The sequence below is a fragment of the Giraffa tippelskirchi genome, chromosome 9 (assembly GCF_054371585.1).
Source record: "Giraffa tippelskirchi isolate mGirTip1 chromosome 9, T2T-mGirTip1v1.2.pri, whole genome shotgun sequence".
Taxonomy (NCBI): Eukaryota; Metazoa; Chordata; class Mammalia; order Artiodactyla; family Giraffidae; genus Giraffa; species Giraffa tippelskirchi.
The window spans coordinates 30,670,277-30,693,851 of record NC_137283.1 but is presented as its reverse complement, the minus strand read 5'-3'; the positions used below and the strand labels follow the sequence as shown (position 1 = coordinate 30,693,851).

General features: G+C 39.7%; 1 protein-coding gene and 1 long non-coding RNA gene across 4 annotated transcripts in view; one reads left to right on the top strand and one right to left on the bottom strand.

Annotated features, from left to right (window-relative positions):
• The window catches only part of FRMD4B (FERM domain containing 4B), a 388,656-nt gene extending 382,136 nt beyond the window's left edge, over positions 1–6,520 (bottom strand). The window contains exons 1-3 of one of the 3 annotated variants that reach the window (XM_081528396.1): positions 6,427–6,510; positions 2,584–2,704; positions 1,301–1,381 (exon numbers count right to left, since the gene is read on the bottom strand). The gene's annotated coding sequence lies outside the window, so the exon portion shown is untranslated. Of the gene's footprint in view, positions 1–1,300; positions 1,382–2,583; positions 2,705–5,425 lie in introns of all 3 variants that reach the window. The other 2 variants (XM_081528400.1, XM_081528395.1) reach the window with 2 other exon arrangements.
• Positions 6,521–6,552: 32 nt separating this feature from the next.
• LOC145520918 (uncharacterized) overlaps positions 6,553–23,575 on the top strand; it is a 34,180-nt gene continuing 17,157 nt past the window's right edge. The window contains exons 1-3 of the long non-coding RNA XR_014064904.1: positions 6,553–6,608; positions 12,348–12,425; positions 16,509–16,586. This is a non-coding gene — a long non-coding RNA (uncharacterized LOC145520918). The remainder of the gene's footprint in view (positions 6,609–12,347; positions 12,426–16,508; positions 16,587–23,575) is intronic.

Genomic DNA, 23,575 nt, shown 5'->3' with positions numbered 1-23,575 from the left:
ACCTGGCAGCTGACCCAATGAGAGGTGGAGGAGGCTTGATCTAGGAGGTGGCCGAGTAGAAAACAGTGAAAACAGAGAGAATTAAACTGCTTCAGGTGGAGTTGGAACTAGAAGAACTGGCTCTTGTTTTTACCTGGAGTCTTATTGCTAAGTGATACTCAAAGAGAAAAGGGTCTTGAGCCTCCAGGGCTTGGAAAGGAGGGTAAGGACGAGAGGACCTTAGTCTTGGACAGAAAGTTCAGGTGACTCAGGAAGAAAGATCAGAGCTAGAGGCTGGAGGTGCCTGGTTTTCAACAGAAATGAAACAGAAGCTGAACCCTGAAAGTGGCCCCTGTACCACGTGGGATTGTGCTTGATAATTATCCTTGTCCATACGGAAGTGCTGGAAACTCCCTACACTTAGCCCATATCCTAGTGAATCCAGATCTGCAGGGGATATGGGACAAGAAGGTACCCGCTGAAAGAGAAAAGGAGCTAAGTTTCCAACCCTCAAGGGTTCATATGCAGAGTGGAAACCCACCTGCATATCCCCTCCCCATCTCTACATACTGGCCCTCTGATCCAGGAATCTACTCAGTACAAGTGGTGGCAGGGAGCCAATTACTGGAGTCTTGGATTGAGGGGGGGGGATGCCTGAGGGAACTTACTCCTTGACAATTACCATGCCCTTGTTTGACAGATGTGAAAATCAAGTCCTGAAAAGACTAAAAGATCTGCCTAGTGTCACAAAGGGGTGGTGACGTCACTGGAAACCAGAGCCTGTGGACACTCCACAGGACTGTCTATCCTGCACCATGCAGCCATCTTTTTCTGGTGCCATATAATTCAGAACAACATCAGGCTCATTTCCCTGTAGCAGCACTGTTGGAGAGCACTTTCTACAATGAAGGAAGTGTTCCATAACTACAACATCCAGTACATTAGCTGCTGGCCACACATGGCAATGGACCACTTGAAATGTGTCAGTAAGATGGAAGAACTGAATTTTTAATTACACTTAATTTAAACTAAATTCAAATATCCACATGTGGCCAGTGGCTACTGTCCTGGAGCACACAGTTTATTACCATAGCACACTGTACTTTCCCTCTACCCTTCTGAAACTCTTTCAAAAAATTAGAGAGGAAGGAATAATCCCAAACTCTTTCTACAAGGCCACCATCACCCTGACACCAAAACCAGACAAAGATATCAGAAAAAAAGACAGTTACAGGCTAATATAACTGACAAACAAAGACACAAAAATCCACAACAAAATACTAGCAAACAAATCCAACAACACATTAAAAGGATCACATACCATGATCAAGTGAGATTTATCCCAGAGATGCAAGGATTTTTCCAATGTCCAAAAATCAGTGTGATATCCTACATTAACAAACTGAAAAACGAAAACCATATGATCATCTCAATAGATGAAGGGAAAGCTTTTGACAAAATTCAATATCCATTTATGATAAAAAAAAAAAACTCTTCAGAAAGTGGGTAGAGAGGGAACCTATGTCAATATAATAAAGGCCATATATGACAACTCTCAGCAAATATCATTCTCAGTGGTGAAAAACAGAAAGCATTTCCTCTAAGATCATGGAAAAGATAAGGATGTCCACTCTCACCACTATTAATTCAATATAGTTTTGGAAGTTCTAGCCATGATAATCAGCGAAGAAAAAGAAATATAAGGAATCCACCCTGGAAAAGAAGTAAAGCTGTGACTGTTTGCAGATAACAACATGTTATGATACACAGAAAATTCTAAAGATGCTATCAGAAAACTATTAGAGCTTATCAGTGAATTTGGTAAAGTTGCAGGATGCAAAATTAATACACAGAAATCTCTTGGATTTCTATACAGTAACAACGAATAATCAGAATGAGAAATCAAGGAAACAATCTCATTTACCATCAAGTCAAAAAGAATAAAATACCTAGAAATAAAGCTGTACTTTTCTTAACAGAACCCTGTTATAGACATTTATCAATTACTTTTTGCCACCCCTCAGGTTTGAACACTTTCCTTGTGTTTGAGGAACGTTCTACTTTATGAGTTTACAACTCTCCAGACATACATTTTTTCCCTAGTCTCACCTGTATCTAAATGCAGGTGTGTGATGTGGGCTCTGCCAATCAGATGTTGACACCTGGTAGATTCTATTCTAGTGAGATGGTGGCAGATACTTCTAGCTACCAAAAGCAGGAATGATAGAAGGTACAGTCAAAGGATTCAGATCAGGGTCAGACTTAGGCAGTGTAAATTACAAAGCCTCTCCCTAGGGGCATCAGCTGTGATGAGTCTCCACTGAAGCTGAAATGCTAAATAGTCTGGTCATTGTTCCTGGCTGAGTAGATCCAACTTTACTACTGGGCCGTGCAGAGAAGCAGCGAACCACCTAACATACTTCACCAAACTCTATCTCTGCTTAAACTAAATAGAGAGAGTTCAAATATTTACAAATGAGAAGTCTAACTGGTAAACAAAAAAATCTGCCCAGGAATTTCCAGCCAAGAGGGAGGATACATCTATCAGTCAGGTAGGCTAGGCTGAGCTGCAGTAACAAGCAATTCAAAATCTCAGTGACTTACATCATTGAGGTTGATTTCTCACTCATGCTAGAATCACGGCTATTGTTGATGGGCTGAATGTTCCATCTTTGTCTTCACTCCAAGATTCAGGCTTTTCATGCAGCCCTTATTTGAAACATTGCTGATGTCATGAGAGAAACGAAAGAGAATGATGTATTATAAGTCGTGAACTGACTCTTAATGCATCTTCTTGGAAGTGACACTTCTATCTGTGATTCATGGGCTGAAGCAAGTCATTTCACCACTCTTGAGTTGAATAGGGTTGAGATATATAAACCTTCCAAAGAAGGTATATGGGCTATGTTGAAAGGTAATAAATTCTACAAAACCTACAATAGCTAACATTTAGTGAATGTTTCTTGTTTTATACCAGCATCACTACAAACAAAGCTATTGGAGGTGATGGAATTCCAGTTGAGCTATTTCAAATCCTTAAAGATGATGCTGTGAAACGGCTGCACTCAATGTGCCAGCAAATTTGGAAAACTCAGCAGTGGTCACAGGACTGGAAAAGGTAAGTTTTCATTCCAATCCCAAAAAAAGGCAATGCCAATGTTCAAACTACTGCACAATTGCACTCATCTCACACGCTAGTAAAGTAATGCTCAAAAATTCTCCAAGCCAGGCTTCAACAGTACGTGAACAATGAAATTCCAGATGTTCAAGCTGGATTTTGAAAAGGCAGAGGAACCAGAGATCAAATTGCCAGCATCAATCATTGAAAAAGCAAGAGTGTTCCAGAAAAATATCTACTTCTGTTTTATTGACTATGCCAAAGCCTTTGACTGTGTGGACCACAACAAACTGGAAAATTCTCAAAGAGATGGGAATACCAGACCACCTGACCTGCCTCTTGAGAAATCTGTAAGAAAGTCAGGAAGCAACAGTTAGAACTGGACATGGAACAACAGACTGGTTCCAAATTGGGAAAGGAGTACGTCAAGGCTGTATATTGTCACCCTGCTTATTTAACTTCTATGCACAGTACATCATGAGAAACTCTGGGTGGATGAAGCACAAGCTGGAGTCAAGATTGCTGGGAGAAATATCAATAACCTCAGATATGCAGATGACACCACTCTTATGGCAGAAAGCAAAGAAGAACTAAAGAGCCTCTTGACGAAAGTGAAAGAGGAGAGGGGAAAGTTGGCTTAAAACTCAACATTCAGAAAACTAAGATCATGGCATTTGTTCCCATCACTTCATGGCAAATAGATGGGGGAACAGTGGAAACAGTGACAAACTTTATTTTTGGGGGCTCCAAAATCACTGCAGATGGTGACTGCAGCCATGAAATTAAAATACACTTGCTCTTTGGAAGAAAAGCTATGACCAACCTGCCAGCATATTAAAAAATAGAGACATTACTTTGCCAATAAAGGTCTGTCTAGTCAAAGCTTTGGTTTTTCCATTGGTCATGTATGGATGTGAGAGTTGGACTATAAAGAAAGCTGAGTGCCAAAGAACTGATGCTTTTGAACTGTGGTGTTGGAGAAGACTCTTGAGAGTCCCTTGGACTGCAAGAAGATCCAATCAATCCATCCTAGAGGAAATCAGTCCTGAATATTCATTGGAAAGACTGATGTTAAAGCTGAGACTCCAATCCTTTGGCCACCTGATGCAAAGAACTGACTCATTGGAAAAGACCCTGATGCTGGGAAAGATTGAGGGCAGGAGGAGAAGGGGATGACAGAGGATGAGATGGTTGGATGGCATCACCGACTCAACGAACATGAGTTTGAGTAAACTCTGGGAGTTGGTGATGGACAGGGAGGCCTGGTGTGCTGTAGTCCATGGGGTCGCAAAGAGTCGGACACGACTGAGCAACTGAACTGAACTGCACCAGCCAATAGATTAAGCCCCTTATAAGCATTATGTTCAGTTTTATGATGATCCAGTTTTGTTATTCCCCCCTGTTTTACAGGTGAGAAAACAGATACTTAGTAACACTGTTATTCTGAGTCACATAGTTAATAAGTAAAGGAGGTAGTATGTGAATGTAGTTCTCTTTGACTCCAAACCCCATATGTACTTCTTAAATCACTGTACTGCTTTTGATGTAAGAGGAATATTTCTGAAAAAGGTGGGGAAAAATAAACTAGATTTCTGAAAAAATGAGCTTTTCTTCAAATCTGCAGTTTAAAATTCTTGCTACCTAAGAGCTTCATCTTTTTAAGATTCTTTGAAAATTATGAAATCTAAACCAATTTTCCCTACAGTTCCTTTGCTGTAAAATGTTTTAGGGCTCTAGTTTAACTATCACAAGGGTATTTGGCAGTATAAAAATCTTCAGCTAATTTTTTATTATAATATAATCTGATATTCATTTTATTCTTCAGCCTATTTTAAAAATGTATTCTCTCGCTTATTTTGAAATTTTTGGTGCAATATTACAAATAAAAGCTTACCCTCCTCTTCCCTAGTATCAATTGCTTCTCCCAGAGGAGACACCAAAACAGCTGGTTATGCTACCCTACAGACATTACTTGATACATTTATAAACATACAGATAGTCTATATAAAATTTTTAATAATTTGATTTTACACAAATGGGAATGTATCATGGCTATTGCTCTGTCTCTTTTTTGTCCTTTTATAGTATTCTGGGTATCTTTATAGAACTACCTCATTCTTTTTAACAAGCCACTTTATTTTGTAAAGCAGAGTTTAAATTGTGATTATAACACATCATACTTTCCGTTTCTCCCCGCTGACCAAACTCTTGTGTACAGACTCATAAAAAAATGCTAGATCTGAATTTCTTTAAAATGAGCATTGGTCTATGTCTCCTCCTGGTATAACTCTAGTGGAAGTCATTTTCCTCTTGCATATATTTTATTACCTGGAGCATTTAATTTCCTCCTGCCTGAAGCTGGTCTTTAGTGTGAAGGAAAATTTTTTTGCTACCAATGGTTCTGTTAAAACAACAACAAAAAAGATGAAGTGCCAGATGGACAGACCAGCTATGTCTTCCAGAAAATTGTTTCCAAAATGACCATCTTGGCAATCCTTTTTGTCCATACAAGTATTCTGTGAGGAACAGAGGATTTAATACGAGTTGGGGCCTCCTGCCTCCCAGTTTTGTGCTTGTAGGACGCAGTAATGAACAAGCAGATTAGTATTTAATACACTAATCTGTACCATGCTCTCTTCAATAACGCTTTAATTATTTAGACGGTCTTGGAGGCAGCCAACGTGCTTAATACACTGTGCAGCGCAATGTGCAAATCACCGGAGCAAGGGAAATTACAAGTCAAAGGAAAATGAATGGTCAGCTCACAGTCAGAGCCCACCAGGTCTTCCACAATGCCACTTGATTACGAGCTGAATAATTTCCCTGGACAGCGACACTGAAGCTTTTAGTCTGTATGGGCAAAGGGCGTTTGAAAATCCTGTACCTCCTGAACAATTAATTTTAAAGGTCCCCCTGGGGGTGGCCTCTGTGAGCTTGACTAAATCAAAATGTTCTGGCTCAAGAAGGAAGAGAGACGTGGGGGAGGGGCCACAAACCAGGCTTCTGGAAAGCTCCTGGGATCGTCTTCAGAGACCGAACCAGCTGAGGCTTTCTGTCACGGTTCCAGAATGAATAACTCACACAACTAATTAAGAGTAGTCTCGAATAATTAACATCTGTGCAACCAGACAATTTTGCCTCAGGACCATTAAGAAGCAAATCCAAAAGTGAATGGTTCACAATGAGCGCTGGGTGCCTCAGGGAGAAATACATCCTCCTTTGTACCCCACCCCAGACGGTTCCGAGAGGCTTTTCAGAAGGCTCTTCAGAAGGTCCCAGCGGACCTTGCAGTATCACCAAGAGTGGCGGCTTTACATTGTCTGTCCCACCTTCTGTGTTTCTCTCCTCGTCTGTCACTCCCGCTCCCCGGGGGTCACTTCCCACCTTAACTACTTGTGCGTGCACATGCGCATGCGGAAAAACGTGCAGACGCACACGCTTGCGCGTGCGTGCACACGCTCGCACAGGGTGAATGGCGTGGTTTGGAAGCATCGACGGTGCTTGCGAGGAGGTAAGGGAGAGAAGAGCCTAGAGGATGAAAAGGTTTTCTGTAGTTGATATGTTTAAAAAATTTTATTATTCTTTTACTTATTTATTTTTGGCTGCGCTTGGTCTTCCTTGCTCCCCTTCTCATGGCGGTAGCTTCTCTGGTTGCAGAACGTGGGCTCCAGGCTCGCTGGTTTCAGTTGCGGCACTCGGGCTTAGTCGCTCTGCAGCATGTGGAATCTTCCCAGACTAGGGATTGAACCCTTGTCCCCTGCTTTGGCCGGCAGATTCTTAACCACTGGACCACCAGGGAAATCCCTGTAATGGATATCGGGAAAGTTGAAATTATGTTGGAAATATATCAAAATAGAATGGATTCAGGCTGAGAGCCTCGGTGATATAAACCCTGTACAAAATCAGACTAGGTTAATTAGAGTGATTTACAATTCCACACACAAATAATTTTAAGTCTTTCACGTTTTGTCTCTTTTTTCAAAATTTACCATTTTTCTGTTTATGTGGAGATGTACATAATAAATAGATAATATATAACATACAAAAGTAATACTGTTATATATGTATATAGATACATATATACATGCATATATATATATATATATATATATATATATATAAGAGCTCAAGTTTGAAAACATACAGAGAATGTTGGTAACAGTGGCTTCCTCTGAGGTCCAGGTCAGAAAGTGAGTCTGCTACAGACAGAAGTCTCATTTTTCATTACAAACTGTTGTCTTTTCAGCTTTGCATATGTTACCTAAGCAATAAATTTATCTGTGACAATAGTGTGAGCTATACTATGTAATGACAGACATTGGTTAAACATTCCTCCTCACCAGGCACAGTCCCCTGCTCCCCAGCAGTAAATGCTACCAAAACACTAGATCATTCGTCTCTCCTCTCCTTTTCTCTGTCTCCCCTGTCTGTCTCTCCCGTTCTCCTTCTCTCCCCTCTCTGCAGGTAGGCTTGAGAGAACATCTGTTGTTTTGTCTGCCAGACAAAGTGCCTGCTCTGTAAATATCTAATTCTAGTCATATGTGTGCGTGCACGTGCACAGAGTCGTCTCTGACTCTCAGCAACCCCATGGGCTGTAGCCCACCAGGCTCCTCTGTCCATGGAATTTTCCAGGCAAGAATACTGGAGTGGGTTACCATTTTCTCCTCCAAGAGATCTTCCCGACCCAGGGATCGAACTGGCATCTCCTGCATTGCAGGTGAATTCTTTATCACTGAGCCAGGGGGCACGCCCAATCCTACTCATAAGAGCTACTAAATATGAGTTCAGTTTGCAGTTAGTCTATGATGGAGGTCCTGAGTTAGTTGGCTTCTCTGAGGGAATAACACACCAGCTGCAATTTGAGAACTAGGGAGAGATAACGGGGCAGGGAGAAGTATGGTAGAGAGCCTCGGGCAGAGAAAACCTCATTCTTTACCCAAGTTCTCAAGGAGAGGCAAGTGGTGTCAACCTGGACTAGTCTAGAGCAAGTAGGAGCTTTTAGACGAGGTTAAAATTTTTGATTTTCTGAAACTCCCATGATAGTATACGTCAACTATACTTCACTTTTAAAAATTGGATTTTTTTTTCCCCTCACAACATGGAAAGTCAATCCATTCTCTTTATTTGTTCTTTAAAATAGAGACCCATTTAAAGGCTTTTTCTTTAAAAATTAGCAAGAGTATCATAGCTGATGGGGTAGAGTGGTTTTGACCACATGTTTGACTGTAGCCATAGGGAGTGGAAACCCAGGCATGATCAAGCTCTGCATTCATGCACACTAACTACACAGGCCCCGCTTCTTCCGATTAGCTAATCCGTACCATCAGGAATGTGAAAATAAGTCATTAAGAGTTAAAGTTCTGGAAATGATTTCTTATAACATATAGTTGCCTGAAAATTGATAAATGCAGCAATTATTAGGCCAAGATGGAGCTGAGACATGCCTGTTCCATTTATGCTAGGCTTTTGTTTATAGTGTGTTTTATATAGCTATTCACTGGTTGATACATTAGTGACATTGATTCTCTCTGTACAGTCATCACCACAACACATATTTCCTTGTTCTAGATGGAAAGTCAGTGGGCAGAAATGTGCTGTTAATGATGTGTTGGCATGGCATTTCCTATATTACGAAACATAGCCTGAAACATTAAAATATCCTTTTATCAAGCACTAAGTGAAATTAAACAAAGTTGTTCTACTAAATGAGTATAAATTTCTTAATGCTCATAGTAGTATCCCAAAGATATTAAGTGGAATGACTATATAAATACTAACTTGATACCATTTTACAAGTATTCAGTGTACAAAAGAAATGAAACTATCAAAATTTTGCGGACCAAGGACTGAATTAACTATAAATATCTTACAAAATAAAAAGAGCTTTAAATTATCATGAAAACTGTACAGTTCTTATTTCTCAAACAATCATTTTTCTTAGGCAATCCCAGCTCTAGTATTTACTGGGTATATGACCTTAGGCAACTTAATCTCTCTAAGCCCCAGTTTTCTCATCTGTAAAATGACTATATTAATTAAATCATGGTCTGTAAGTTTGTTTTGAGAATTGAGATACTCTATCTAAAGGACGTATGTAGCAGAATTCCTAGCACTTAATAAAAGTCAGCACTCCATAAAAAATAGTTCTTATCTGTCAAAGAATTTTATAACAACTCTTTGAAATCAAAGCTTCCATGTTTTCCCAGTAAAATGCAGTTTTGAGATACTGCTACATATCTGGAGGTAGATACGCACAAAAATCTAACCTCATTGTCCCTGCCTCTGAAGAATTTATAGTACTTTTGTGGGGCATGTCACTAAAGAGGATGGTGGAGTGTGTTTATAAAAAGAGCTTAACTTTCAAAGACATTTTTATTTCCTTAGCTCTGTATAGAGAGAGATCCAGCATTGCAAGATGTTTTGTCAAAACCCATTGCATGTCTTTGGTTTAGATTTTTGAATCCAGTTTTCACCAGGGAAAGGGAAGCTCAAGTCTCCATGGCTAAGGGAAGGAAGAAATTGAATCTGGAGTGTGTTGGGGATGGGCAGAGAGAATCTCAAGGAGAGTAGTAACAGAACAAAGCACTATTTAGAGGAAAGGTGAAGCCAGAAGACCTCCTGATAAGCTGTACAACCAAAAGGGGAATCTGCTGACATTAGAAATGACTAGTGAATGGAGATTCATTGTTTTTTTTTTCCCCTAAATGGTGTGTGATTTAAATATATATGTCCTCACCACAGTCTTCCCTAAGAAAGCTTCTATAAATGGTCTGTCATATTTTTTTGTAATTTGGGGATAGTGGACTTTTGTGCAGGGGAAAAAGGGGTTTTTCTTTTATTTTCCCCCCTGTGTTTGTGATAAATCATTCCAGAGGCTAGTTCTTCTGAGTCTGTAAGATAGTGTTTCCTTTCCTGCCTTTTTTTCCATAGATTCCTAATTTTTTTTTTTTTTCTGCTTATTCATTTAAAAGAATGATGGAGTCCACTGATGTCTTGTTTGTTTATAAAGTGTAAGGATTGCTAGTGGATCCATGCTTTGTCCTTTTGGTTGTATATGCTCTTAAATTATGAGAATCTTAAAAGAGTCTCTTGTTTTGGGGGGAGAAACATTCAAAACAAAACAAGGACTTTCCAGGTGGCACTAGTGATAAAGAACCTGCCTGTCAGTGGAGGAGATGTAAGAGACTCAGGTTCGATCCCTGGGTTGGGAAGATCCTCTGAAGGAGAGCATGGCAACCCACTTTATTATGCTTGGCTGGAGAATCCCATGGACAGGAGCCTGGCAGGCTACAATCCATAGGGGCGCAGAGTCAGACACGACTGAGGTGACTGAGCAACTTTCAAAAAGGACTAAGATAAAACCTTGGAAAGTTAATTCATACCCTCAATCCTCATATCCATTCTCAGTGTCTTTGCATGGTTTCAAGTGCATCTTTATCGGTCTGATATGATCTTATCCTGTTACCACAATCTAGTGTTTGATGAAATAAATGAAAAACAGCAATTCCCAGCTATTGGTGGGGTGTTTCCTATGTCTTCTTTTGTCATTTTCCTTAGATTCTTATCCATTTGACTTCTGGGATCAAATAAAAGAGAGAGATCTTACTTGAGTAGGAAGGGAATTGGAGATGAATGGAAAGAAAACAATACCAATATGACTGCTTAACACACACACACCTGTAGTGCAGGAGGGCACATAGTTTACTAGTAAGTCTAATCTGGTATTTCAGAAACATTGGACAGAGAAAGATCTACTTCCCAGGTGCACGGTGGTAAAATATCAGGCTGCCAGTACAGGAAGACATGGGTTTGATCCCTGGGTCAGAAAGGTCCCCTGGAGGAGGAAATAGCAACCCACTCCAGTATTCTTGGCTGGAAAATCCCATGGACAGAGGAACCTGGAGACTATAGTTCATTGGGTTGCAAAGAGTCAGACACAATTGAGCAACTGAGCGTGCACACACTTCTTATAAACAATTATTATATTAAGTAAGTAAACAATATGTTCGTGTAGACTGACCATCAGATCTACTTTGAATTATCACTCTGATTTTCACCTCACTCCAAATCTTTATATGTATTTTAAGAAGAAGTTGTGAGAGTGTGAATCAGTGTGTGCTACTCAAGATGCTATTCTAAATATGACAACACAAAGGAAGACTCTTAACTGAGCATTTACCCAAATGATGATGAATGTCAAGTCAGTGGAGTCTGAAATAAGGAGATCTTACTGTATGAGAGCAGAAAAATAATCTTTTCTAACTAAACAAGGCTCTCATCTAAGCTTCACTGAATTTATTGTTTTCCTTTTCTTGAAGAAGAAAAAAATTCTGTCTATTATGGATCCAGTAGTACTTTTAAAGTGAAAGAATCTTCATTTTTGTTTTGTATTTTACTACACTGCAGCTCTTCTGTAAATTAGAAATGATCATGACACTATGACAATTTACTGACATCATAAATATGAGATTACTTTGTAATAGTGTTACTCATTTCTCTTCTATAAATGCTCATCTTCTGTATTTCTGGTTCCCTAGGTAAGACAAAGGATGACTCTAGCATCTCACATTTTAATAAATTTATTAGTACATATTTTGAGAAAAACGGTCAACTGTTTCTTCTCCCCTTAAAATCATATGATAAAATTGTCGACTATTCTTAATCACAGACTGTCATTTTCTGCTGTTGAATGTTGCATTTCAGAGTACAGCTTGTGATTTTAATGAAAACATCATTTTTATATGCTTCTTTTAAATTTGGGGGCAACCAAAAAGAGCTTATACAGGCAAAATAGACTTTCCACTGGTTTTACATGAAAGACGCTTGGATCCCATATATTATTAACGCTAGTACTTCTTAAGGAGACTGTTCTCATGGAACAAGTATTCAGTGCCATTGTTAAAATAACCTTTGGACTTGTCAGGGGGAATAAAGAGGCATCAGGCTGCTATTTTTCAAATTATGCAGCATCGATTTCATGTAGACGGCCATGGAACATTCTTCATATGTTTGCTATGTGGAAATGTAAATTCTTAATTCAATAATTTTTCTCCGACTCCTCCCACCCTTGCTTTGTCTTCATTCCTCTAGTTTTTTGTAGGAAATTAGGGGACTCATTATTCATGGGTCAGGAAGAATTCAATGAATCATGGAGAAAAGGTAATTTATGAAGGCAAGTCACTCTTTCATCTCCATTGTGCATAAATAATAATTTATTGTCATGATACAATGACCTGTTTTCTATTTATAGTTTTGGCCCCGAGAAAAATTAAGTGCAACATAATTTCCATGTGAAAAGATCAATTTATGAACCACCTGTCTATCAAAGGCAAGTATTTTTTGGAAGCAACTGAATATGCCCATGGATTACATTGTTTCTTTCTTTTGGAAGCATAGAAGCTCAAAGTTATGGCATCTACTTATGCTCTTTGACAAGAAAATGATTCAAGAGTGAATACTAAAATTATTTATTTCAAAGCAGAGTTCTTTTTGGATACTATGTATTGGTTTGACACTGTAATGTTCCTAAAAAGGTATACATATTTTTTTTCCAAAGGATATATATCTAAATTATGTGATGTATACCACACATCCTACCACTTCCTACCAGGAATGCAACTGATATGGTTTTTTAGTTGAAGTTTGATAAAGCAACTTGCTTCTTGATACTTTCAAAAGCTATTGCATCAATTTAGTCTGGTCAGCAATTTTGTTCAAATCTTCATTTGTCAATTTAGCTAAAGTGAAAGTGAAAGTCACTCAGTAGTGTCTGACTCTTTGTGACCCCATGGAGTATACAGTCCATGGAATCCTCCAGGCCAGAATACTGGAGTGGGTAGCCTTTCCCTTCTCCAGGGGATCTTCCCGACCCAGGTCTCCCTCATTGCAGGCAGATTCTTTATCAGCCGAGTCACTAGGGAAGCCCAACTTAGATAAAGAAGATATTTTTTAACTTGAGATAAGAAATTTTATCTTGAGATAAGATAAAAATGGGCTTCCCTTGTGGCCTGGAGAATTCCACGGACTGTATAGTCCATGGGATTGAAAAGAGTTGGACACTGAATGACTTCACTTTCAAGATAAAAACTGCATGCAGCAATAGGTACACAGTTTGTTGATTATTTATATATGTGCACTGCCACTATTCAGTATCTAGATCAAGACAGAGCATTTCCAGCCACCCAGTTATAAAATACTTTTACTCATTCACTATATACTGCTGCTGCTGCTGCTGCTAAGTCGCTTCAGTCGTGTCCGACTCTGTGCGACCCCATAGATGGCAACCCACCAGGCTCCACCGTCCCTGGGATTCTCCAGGCAAGAACACTGGAGTGGGTTGCCATTTCCTTCTCCAATGTATGAAAGTGAAAAGTGAAAGTGAAGTCGCTCAGTCGTGTCCGACTCTTCGGGACCCCATGGACTGCAGCCTACCAGCCTCCTCCGTCCATGGGATTTTCCAGGCAAGAGTACTGGAGTGGGTTGCCATTTCCTTCTCCGTCACTGTATACTAGTTTTTCCTATTTACAACTCATACATAGATTCTACAGCATGAACTCTTATGTCTACCTTGCCAAAAGAGCCAGTATAAGATTGATTTCTTTTCACTCAATTATTCTTTGGTGGAATTAAGCCAAATCACTAGTTTCTCCAATTTTTTTTTCTTTTTAGGTGCCCAAGTGCAATCTTATTTTTTGAAAACGATAACATGCCTGTTCCTCATGAGGTTTTGGGTGGCGTTTTTTCCTCTTTGGAGAAAGAAGCATTCTTTCACTCATTTATTTATTTATTCACAAAATATATATTAATTACCTATCATATGCCAGGGGCAGTGGAGTTGGGAGAATGGAGAATAAGACAGACATGGTGACTACCTTAGAAGTTCACAGTTCAGTGGGAAAAAGTGAAAGTCACTCAGTCGTGTCCAACTCTTTGGGACCCTAAGGACTGTACAGTCCATGGAATTCTCCAGGCCAGAATACTGGAGTGGGTAGCCTTCCCCTTCTCCGGGGGATCTTCCCAGCCCAGGAATTGAACCCAGGTCTCCCACATGGCAGGCAGATTCTTTACCAGCTGAGCCACAAGGATAGGGGGGAGAGACAAAAACCAAGTACGTGTACAAATGGTGATAAGTGCTGTGAAGGAAAAGTAAAGGAGATGATGAAAGAATAACGCGGGACTCAGTCTTCTGAAGAGTTGGACAGGGTTGGCCCCTGAGGAAAGTGGTATGTATGCTGAGACCTGGAGGGTGAGATGAAGCCAGCCAGATGGTGAGACAGGAGAGGAACAATCTAGGCCAGAGGAACAGCATGTGTAAAGCCTGAGGTGGGAGAGCAGAGTGCATGGAAAACCAACAGAAAACCAGGGTGCTTACAGTGATTTGTGAGCGGGGAAACAGAGTATGAGATGAGATGGGATGGGAGAGTGCATAAAGGCAGTGTACTGGAAGAGTCTCTGAAGTTTGCACCTGCAAACCTGACATGATTTCAATCCTGAAATCTCTGGAGTTCCACTGGATTTTTGGTTATACATCAAGAATGTCTTGAGCCCATCAGAGGGGGTGGACTCAGAGGAACAGAGAAGTTTCCTCAATGTAAATATTGAGTCAGAGATACTATACAAATATGGAGTATTTTAAATCATTATTTTGAGTTTATAAGGCAAGAACTGAAGGAAGAGACTTTATATCCAAGTCAGGGAGATCATAGTGGGATAGAATTTAGGTGTTCTGATGCCAAATTCTATGATATCAATTCAAGTACAAGTATTTTTAATTTTGAATTGTTGATCAGAGGAGTATTTTATTCTTGACATTGTTTAGGATTGTCAGAGCATGTTCCTTATTTTAAAAAGTAGACAGAATTTTTATTGATTTTACTATTGTTTTTAAATCCTCTTTAGAAAATCCACCCCTTTATTGATTATACCCAGACTTAATGCGGGATTCCCAGGTGGCACTAGTGGTAAAGAACCCACCTGCCAATGCAGGAGACATAGGACACGCAGGTTTGATCCTTAGGTCGGGAAGATCCCTTGGAGGAGAAAATAGCAACCCATTCCAGTATTCTTGCCCGGAGAATCCCATGGCCAGAGGAGCCTGGCGGGCTGCTGTCCATAGGGTGGCAAGAGTTGGATACAGCTGAAGCGATGTAGCACACACACAGACTTAATGCACCCACTCTGTTACACCTCTGTGTAGAAATACTAAATTGGAAAATTTTTTATTTCTGCCAAGAGGTCAGTTTAAATTTAGAGCCTGAGAAGAAGCTCAGAAAGGGCCCTTAATTCTCTAAAATTCACAAATTCTAGAATTCCCCAAGAAAAAACACAGAGAAAATTATAAATTCTCACTAAAATCTAATGGAACACTCATTCCACTTTTCGTGAAATGGTAATAAGTTGATACCTGATTTATGTAAAATACTTATGAAAATGATTTATGTTAGATAAAAAGTATCACTGCAAATGCTGTGAGCACTTTGAATCACACTTTGAGCTTGGAGCACTTATTCTCAAACTTTTTTATCTCGAGAGTTCTTTACGCTCTAATATTGAGAACACCAAAGGGCTTGCCATAGAAGATTCTAGAAAACAATAGAACACAAAAGCACATATTCTCTTTGCCACCAGGTTTGTAATATCATCACAAATCATGAAGCCTCTGGAAAACACCACTATGCTCGCATAAGATAATGGTTGTAGAAAAGACAAATAATGTCTTAGTATTATAATAAAAGTAGCATTGACTTTATAAATCGCTAGAGTTTCAGACATCCCCTTCAGACTAATAATACTTATCTCACAAGCTTATGGTGAAGTGCATGCATACATGCTAAGTCTCTTCAGCCATGTCCAACTCTTTGCGACCCTATGGACTCTATATAGCCTGCCAGGCTCTTCTGTCTAAGGAATTCTCCTGGCAAGAATACTGGAGTGGATTGCCATGCCCTCCTCCAGGGGAATCTTCCCAAGCCAGAGATTGAACCTGAGTCTCTACATCTCCTGCACTGACAGGCAGTTCTTTACCACTAGCACCACCTGGAAAGCCCATTATGGCGAGGGAAATATGGTAAATTATAGCCAGTATATCAGCTAGGAATCTTGGATTGTAAACAACAGGAAACTCAATCCAACTTAGCTTAAGAAAAGCAGGCATATTTAATCACTCACAACTTAAAAAGTCCAGTGGAGTTTTGATTTGTTTATATCCCACCAGGTAGCTCAAATGGTAAAGTATCTGCCTGCAGTGTGAGAGACCAGGATTCAATCCCTGGGTTGGGAAGATTCTCTGGAGAAGGGCATGGCAACCCACTCCAGTACACTTTCACTATAACTGTTTGATACAGAATTCATGGAATCATAGGAAATCTAGATCTGTGTCTCACTCTCCTCTGTGTATTGGCTTTGTCCGCAGAGTGACTCACCTCACTGTGCAGCAACGGCTGCAGAAGTTCCAGGCCACACAGCCTCCCACCACATCCTCCAGCTAAAGGTAAGTTATCTTTTCTGATGGCTTCCATGGAAGAGGGAAATAGCTCCTTTTTTCAGTACCTGGAATTGATGCATTTTATTTACACATCCATTCCCAAATTACTAATTTGGGAGGCTAATTACTTTACAGTATTGTAGTGGTTTTTGCTATACATTGACATGAATCAGCCATGGGTGTACATGTGTTCCCCATACTGAACCCCCCTCCCACCTCCCTCCCCATCCCATCCCTCAGGATCATCCCAGTGCACCAGCCCTGAGCACCCTGTCTCATGCATCAAACCTGGACTGGTGATCTATTTCACATACGGTAATATGCTGTTTCAATGCTATTCTCTTGAATCATCCCACCCTCGCCTTCTCCCACGCAGTCCAAAAGTCTTTTCTTTACATCTGTGTCTCTTTTGCTGTCTCTCATATAGGGTCATCGTTACCATCTTTCTAAATTCCATATATATGCATTAATATACTGTATTGGTGTTTTTCTTTCTGACTTCACTCTTTATAATAGGCTCCAGTTTCATCTACCTCATTAGAACTGATTCAAATGCATCCTTTTTAATAGCTGAGTAGTATTCCATTGTGTATATATACCACGGCTTTCTTAACCATTCATCTGTCCATGGACATCTAGGTTGCTTCCATGTCCTCGCTATTGTAAACAGTGCTGTGATGAACACTAGGGTACATGTGTCTCTTTGAATTCTGGTTTCCTTGGTGTGTATGCCCAGCAGTGGGATTACTGGGTCGTATAGGAGTTCTATTTCCAGTTTTTTAAGGAATCTCCACACTGTTCTTCATAGTGGCTGTACTAGTTTGTGTTCCCACCAATAGTGTAAGAGGGTTCCCTTTTCTCTGCACCCTCTCCAGCATCTTGTTTGTGGATTTTTTGATAGCAACCATTCTGACCAGCCTGAGATGGTAGCTCATTGTGGTTTTGATTTGCATTTCTCTGATAATGAGTGATGTTGAGCATCTTTTCATGTGATTGTTAGCCATCTATATGTCTTCTTTGGAGAAATGTCTGTTTAGTTCTTTGGCCCATTTTTTGATTGAGTCGTTTATTTTTCTGGAATTCAGCTGCAGGAGCTGCTTGTATATTTTTGGGATTAATTCTTTGTCAGTTGCTTTGTTTTCTATTATTTTCTCTTATTCTGAAGGCTGTCTTTTCACCTTGCTTATAGTTTCCTTCATTGTGGAAAAGCTTTTAAGTTTAATTAGGTCCCATTTGTTTATTTTTGCTTTTATTTCCATTACTCTGGGAGGTGGGTTGTAGAGGATCCTACTGTGATTTATGTCAGAGATGTTTTGCCTGTATTTTCCTCTAGGAGTTTTATAGTTTCTGGTCTTACGTTGAGATCTTTAATCCATTTTAAGTTTATTTTTGTGTATGGTGTTATAAAGTATTCTAGTTTCATTCTTTTACAAGTGGTTGACCAGTTTTCCTAGCACTACTTTTTATTTTTTATTTATTTATTTTTTTTAACTTTACAATATTGTATTTGTTTTGCCATACATTGACACGAATCCACCCTGGGTGTACATGTTTTCCCCTTCCAGAGCCCCCCTTCCACTTCCCTCCCCATCCCATCCCTCCGGGTCATCCCGGTGCACCAGCCCCGAGCACCCTATATCATGCGTTGAACCTGGACTGGCAATTCGTTTCACATATAATAATTTACATGCTTCAATGCCATTCTCCCATATCATCCTGACCTCGCCCTCTCCCATAGAGTCCATAGTACTGTTCTATTTATCTGTGTCTCTTTTGATGTCTTGCATACAGGGTTATCTTTACCGATTGACTAAATACCATATATGTGTGTTAGTATACTGTATTGGTGTTTTTCTTTCTGGCTTACTTCACTCTGTATAATAGGCTCCAGTTTCATCCACCTCATTAGAACTGATTTGAATGTATTCTTTTTAATGACTGAGTAATATTCCATTGTGTATATGTACCACAGCTTCCTTATCCATTCGTCTGCTGATGGGCATCTAGGTTGCTTCCATGTCCTGGCTATTATAAACAGTGCTGTGATGAACATTGGGGTACACGTGTCTCTTTCAATTCTGGTTTCCTTGGTGTGTATGCCCAGCAGTGGGATTGCTGGGTCATATGGCAGTTCTATTTCCAATTTTTTGAGGAATCTCCACACTGTTCTCCATAGTGGCTGTACTAGTTTGCATTCCCACCAACAGTGTAAGAGGGTTCCCTTTTCTCCACACCCTCTCCAGCATTTATTGCTTGTAGTCTTTTGGATAGCAGCCATTCTGACGGGCGTGAAATGGTACCTCATTTGAATTGCATTTCTCTGATAATGAGTGATGTTGAGCATCTTTTCATGTGTTTGTTAGCTATCTGTATGTCTTCTTTGGAGAAGTGTCTGTTTAGTTCTTTGGCCCACTTTTTGATTGGGTCGTTTATTTTTCTGGAATTGAGCTGCAGGAGTTGCCTGTATATTTTTGAGATTAATTGTCTGTCCGTTGCTTCATTTGCTATTATTTTCTCCCATTCTAAAGGCTGTCTTTTCACCTTGCTTATAGTTTCCTTTGTTGCTAGCACTACTTTTTAAAGAGATTGTCTTTTCTCCATGGTATGTTCTTGCCTCCTTTGTCAAAGATAAGGTGTCCATAGGTGCATGGATTTATCCGTGGGCTTTCTATTTTGTTTCATTGATCTATATTTCTGTCTTTGTGCCAGTATCATACTGTCTTAATGACTGTAGCTTTGTAGTACAGTCTGAAGTCAGGTAGGTTGATTTCTCCAGTTCCATTCTTCTTTCTCAAGATTGCTTTGGCTATTCGAGGTTTTTTGTATTTCCATACAAATTATGAAATTATTTGTTCTAGTTCTGTGAAAAACACCTTTGGTAGCTTGATAGGGATTGCATTGGATCTATAGATTGCTTTGGGTAGTGTACTCATTTTCACTATATTGATTCTTCCTATCCATGAACATGGTATATTTGTCCATCTATTTGTGTCATCTTTGATTTCTTTCATCAGTGTTTTGTAGTTTTCTCTATATAGGTCTTTTGTTTCTTTAGGTAGATTTATTCCTAAGTATTTTGTTCTTTTCATTGCAATGGTGAATGAAATTGTTTCTGTAATTTCTCTTTCTGTTTTCTCATTGTTAGTGTAGAGGAATGCAAGCAAACCTTATCCTCAATGGTGAAAAATTGAAAGCATTTCCCCTAAAGTCAGGAACAAGACAAGGGTGCCCACTCTCACCACTGCTATTCAACTTAGTTTTGGAAGTTTTAGCCACAGCAAACAGAGAAGAAAGAGAAAAGGAATCCAGATTGTATCTCATTGTTTGCAGATGACATGATCCTCTACATAGAAAACCCTAAAGACACCACCAGAAAATTACTAGAGCTAATCAATGAATATAGTAAAGTTGCAGGATATAAAAGTAACACATGGAAATTTATTGATCTTTTAAGGGGAATTTATTCCATGCTTTTCTTTCTGTAGGCAGAAATATAAGAATACTTGCTTAAATTTTCTTTTAATGTTTTATAATTTAACTTTTATAGTAACATTTATATTCATTTGGATTTGCTTTGGTATTCGGTATCATATAACCTTCTTCATCCTTTTTTGGTATATAGATGATTATGTAACACCTATTGGATAATCTCTTCTTCTGTTTATCATCTGTCCATCAAATATCAAGAACTTATATTCTGAAATTTAAAAAAAAAATTATACAAATTATAAAAGTAGGGGTTATTGTGGACTACTTACTTACACATTCAGCTTTGTGTCTATTATTATGTGAGTAGCACATGGTTTAGATATTTACTTGTTGCTATATATTCTAATATTTAATATGGCTTATATTTTTATTCACTATTTTTAAAAAGTTTCTTAGCTTTTATCATCCATTTCATTTTACAAACATGTATTGATTATATTCTGTTTGCCAGGTTCATTGCCAAGAAGTGGAGATAAAAATCTGAAAAACTAGACAGTCTTTGCATTTTAATGTTAAAATGTTTAAGCGCAATAACAGCAGATAATGATTAAATAACTGACATTTTAATACTACCCCTGGGCCAGGCACTATTTAAGTGTTTTCCGTATACTAACAGGTTTAATCCTCAGAGCAATCATATGAGGTAAGTTCTGTTCTTTTTTATTCATGATAGACAGTGGGTACAGGGAATAACTTGCCCAAGGCTTGCACACTTAATAAGCAGCAGAGCCTAGACTCAAAACTGGGCTGTTGTAGAAATTGGAATGCTTATATATTGCTGGTGAAAATGTAACATGATGCAGCCATTGTGGAAAACATTTAACGGTTCTTCAAAAAATTAAACATAGTCACCATATGGCCCAGCAACCCCACTCCTAAGTGTATCCCTGATAGTATTGAAAATAGGTATTCAAATACTTGTACATGAAGGTTCATAGTAGCACTAATCTCCACAGCCAAAAGGTAGAAACCACCCAAATTTCCATCAATTGATGAATGCAAAAACAAATATATATAGTGTATCCGTATAATGGAATGTTCTTCAGATGTAAAAGGAATGAGGTCCTGATACATGCTACAACATGGATGAACCTCAAAACCTGCTGAGTGAAAGGAGCCAGACATGAAAATCAGTCACATATTGTTACAGACCCTTCTGAATTGGTCCCTAACAAGGGCCCTCCTGCACAGTGTCATTTGGGCCAACAGAATGAGACCAAGATGAAGTTCCTTTGGTTCAGAAGCAAAGGAAAGCATGTTTGATTGTTTTTTTTTTTTTTAATAATTTTATTTTTGTATTTATATTTTTGGTTGTGCTGGGTCTTCATTGCTTTTCTCAGGCTTTCTCTAGTTGCAGTGAGCAGGGACTAGTCTTCCTTGCGGTGCACGGGCTTCACATTGTGGTGGCTTCTCGTTTTGGAGCACAGGCTCTAGGCATACGGGCAGCATGCAGCATGCAGGCTAGTAGTTGCAGTATGTGGGCTCAGTATTGGTGACTTGGGGGCCCTTAGAGTGTGGACTCAGTAGTTGTGGTGTGTGGGCTTAGTTGCCCCACAGCATGTGGAATCTTCCTGGACCAGGGAATGAACCTGTGTTCCCTGCATTGGCAGGCGGAAACTTATCCACTGCACCACCAAGGAAGTCCAGGAAAGCATTATTTTTCAATAAAAGATTGGAGAGCTGTGAGCTCACGCTCTTGAGCATACATTCTCCCGGAAAGACTGTGGACTTTATGGGGACCTGGGGGGTAGTGGGGGCGGGCTGCGAAGTTCTTGTGAGTCTGGCATGGGTGTTGGCTCCTCAGATCCAAGCCTCTGCGCTCTGCCAGCCACTGCCATCTTGAATTGCAGTATCATGCCCAGAGCTTCTGCACATGGGCCTCAGGGATGAGGTGCTGGGTGCAGCCATTTGCCCAAGGATCTCTGGTCTGATGTGCTGAGGGCAAGACCTCTGCCTGGGGCACTCTGTGACCAAATGAAACTAGATGAAGCACAAAAGAAAAGAAAAAAAAAAAGATTAGACTTTATTTTATTACCCAGAGTCTATTTTTATTCCCTGGGTATTTTTTTTTAATAAATTTATTTATTTTAGTTGGGGGCTAATTACTTTACAATATTGTAGTGGTTTTTGCCATACATTGACATGAATCAGCCATGGGTTTACATGTGTTCCCCATCCTGAACCCCCCTCCCACCTCCCTCCCCATCCCATCCTTCTGGGTCATCCCATTGCCCCAGCCCTGAGCATTTGTCTCATGCATCGAACCTGGAATGGTGTTCTGTTTCACATATGACAATATACATGTTTCAATGCTATTCTCTCAGAACATCCCACCCTCACCTTCTCCCTCAGAGTCCATAAGACTGTTCTGTGCATCTGTGTCTCTTATTCTGTCTCGCATATATAGGTCTTGTCAGTGACAATATTGATAAAATTTTATTTCCATGAAATATCTAGGACAATGAACTAATAGAAGGCCATTTAATGCAGCAGCTGAAGGGAGGAAGCAATTGGGGCGTGACTGCTTAATGGATGCAGGAGTTGAAAGTATTTTGAGGGGTTGAAAATATTTAGTAACTAGACGGAGGTAATGGTTGCAAGGCAGTGTAAATATAGTGAATGCCACTGAATGGTACACTTTAAAATGAGTATTTTTATATCAGTTTTATCTCAGTAAAAAGGGGAGCAGTTTCTTTTTTAGAGTTACTGCTTTTCACCTCCCACTCTCCTTCTAAAATGTAGAGTACTAAATCCAAGCTGAGCTGATCCTCAGGGTCACGGATAGCTTTACTGAGGAGCTGATGCTTGAGCTGGATGTGGAAGAATGAGTAGGAATTCACCAGATGGGTAGAATGGTTTGTGAAAACTCAAAGGCAGGAAGCAGAGGAAGTGAATGTAATTTGGTGATGACATATATATATAGGGCTTTCGTGGAAAAGAGAGAAGTGTCAAGAAATGAATTTGAAGAATGCTATTCAGCCAGCACACATCATGCCACTCAACTGCACATTTTCAAAGATCACAAGTTGGAAATCACAACAGCTTTTGAGAGTAACAAATGAAACTCTTGTTGGTTTGGGGGACACATTACTACAGAGATATCCAAACATATTTAGTTGCTGAACTCCAGCATATAATGATGAAATGCTTATGCATCCCTAGTTGTAGTCTTGGAGCCAACTCGAAACAACCTCAAACACATTGTCTACAAAGGTATTCACTTACCATTCATGCATCTGCACACATGCAATTTAATTTTTGCTTACCTCATCACCGACACAATGGACGTGAGTTTGAGTAAATTCCGGGAGTTGGTGATGGACAGGGAGGCCTGGAGTGCTGCAGTCCACGGGGTCACAAAAGGTCGGACACGACCGAGAGACTGGACTGGACTGAACTGAACTGAGCAGTCATAGTCAGTGCCCTGCACATTTCTCTTTGACACTTAGCAATTTGGGTCCATCAGCCTGACTTCCAGGCCTCCTTGCCTAAGGTCTTTCTTTACC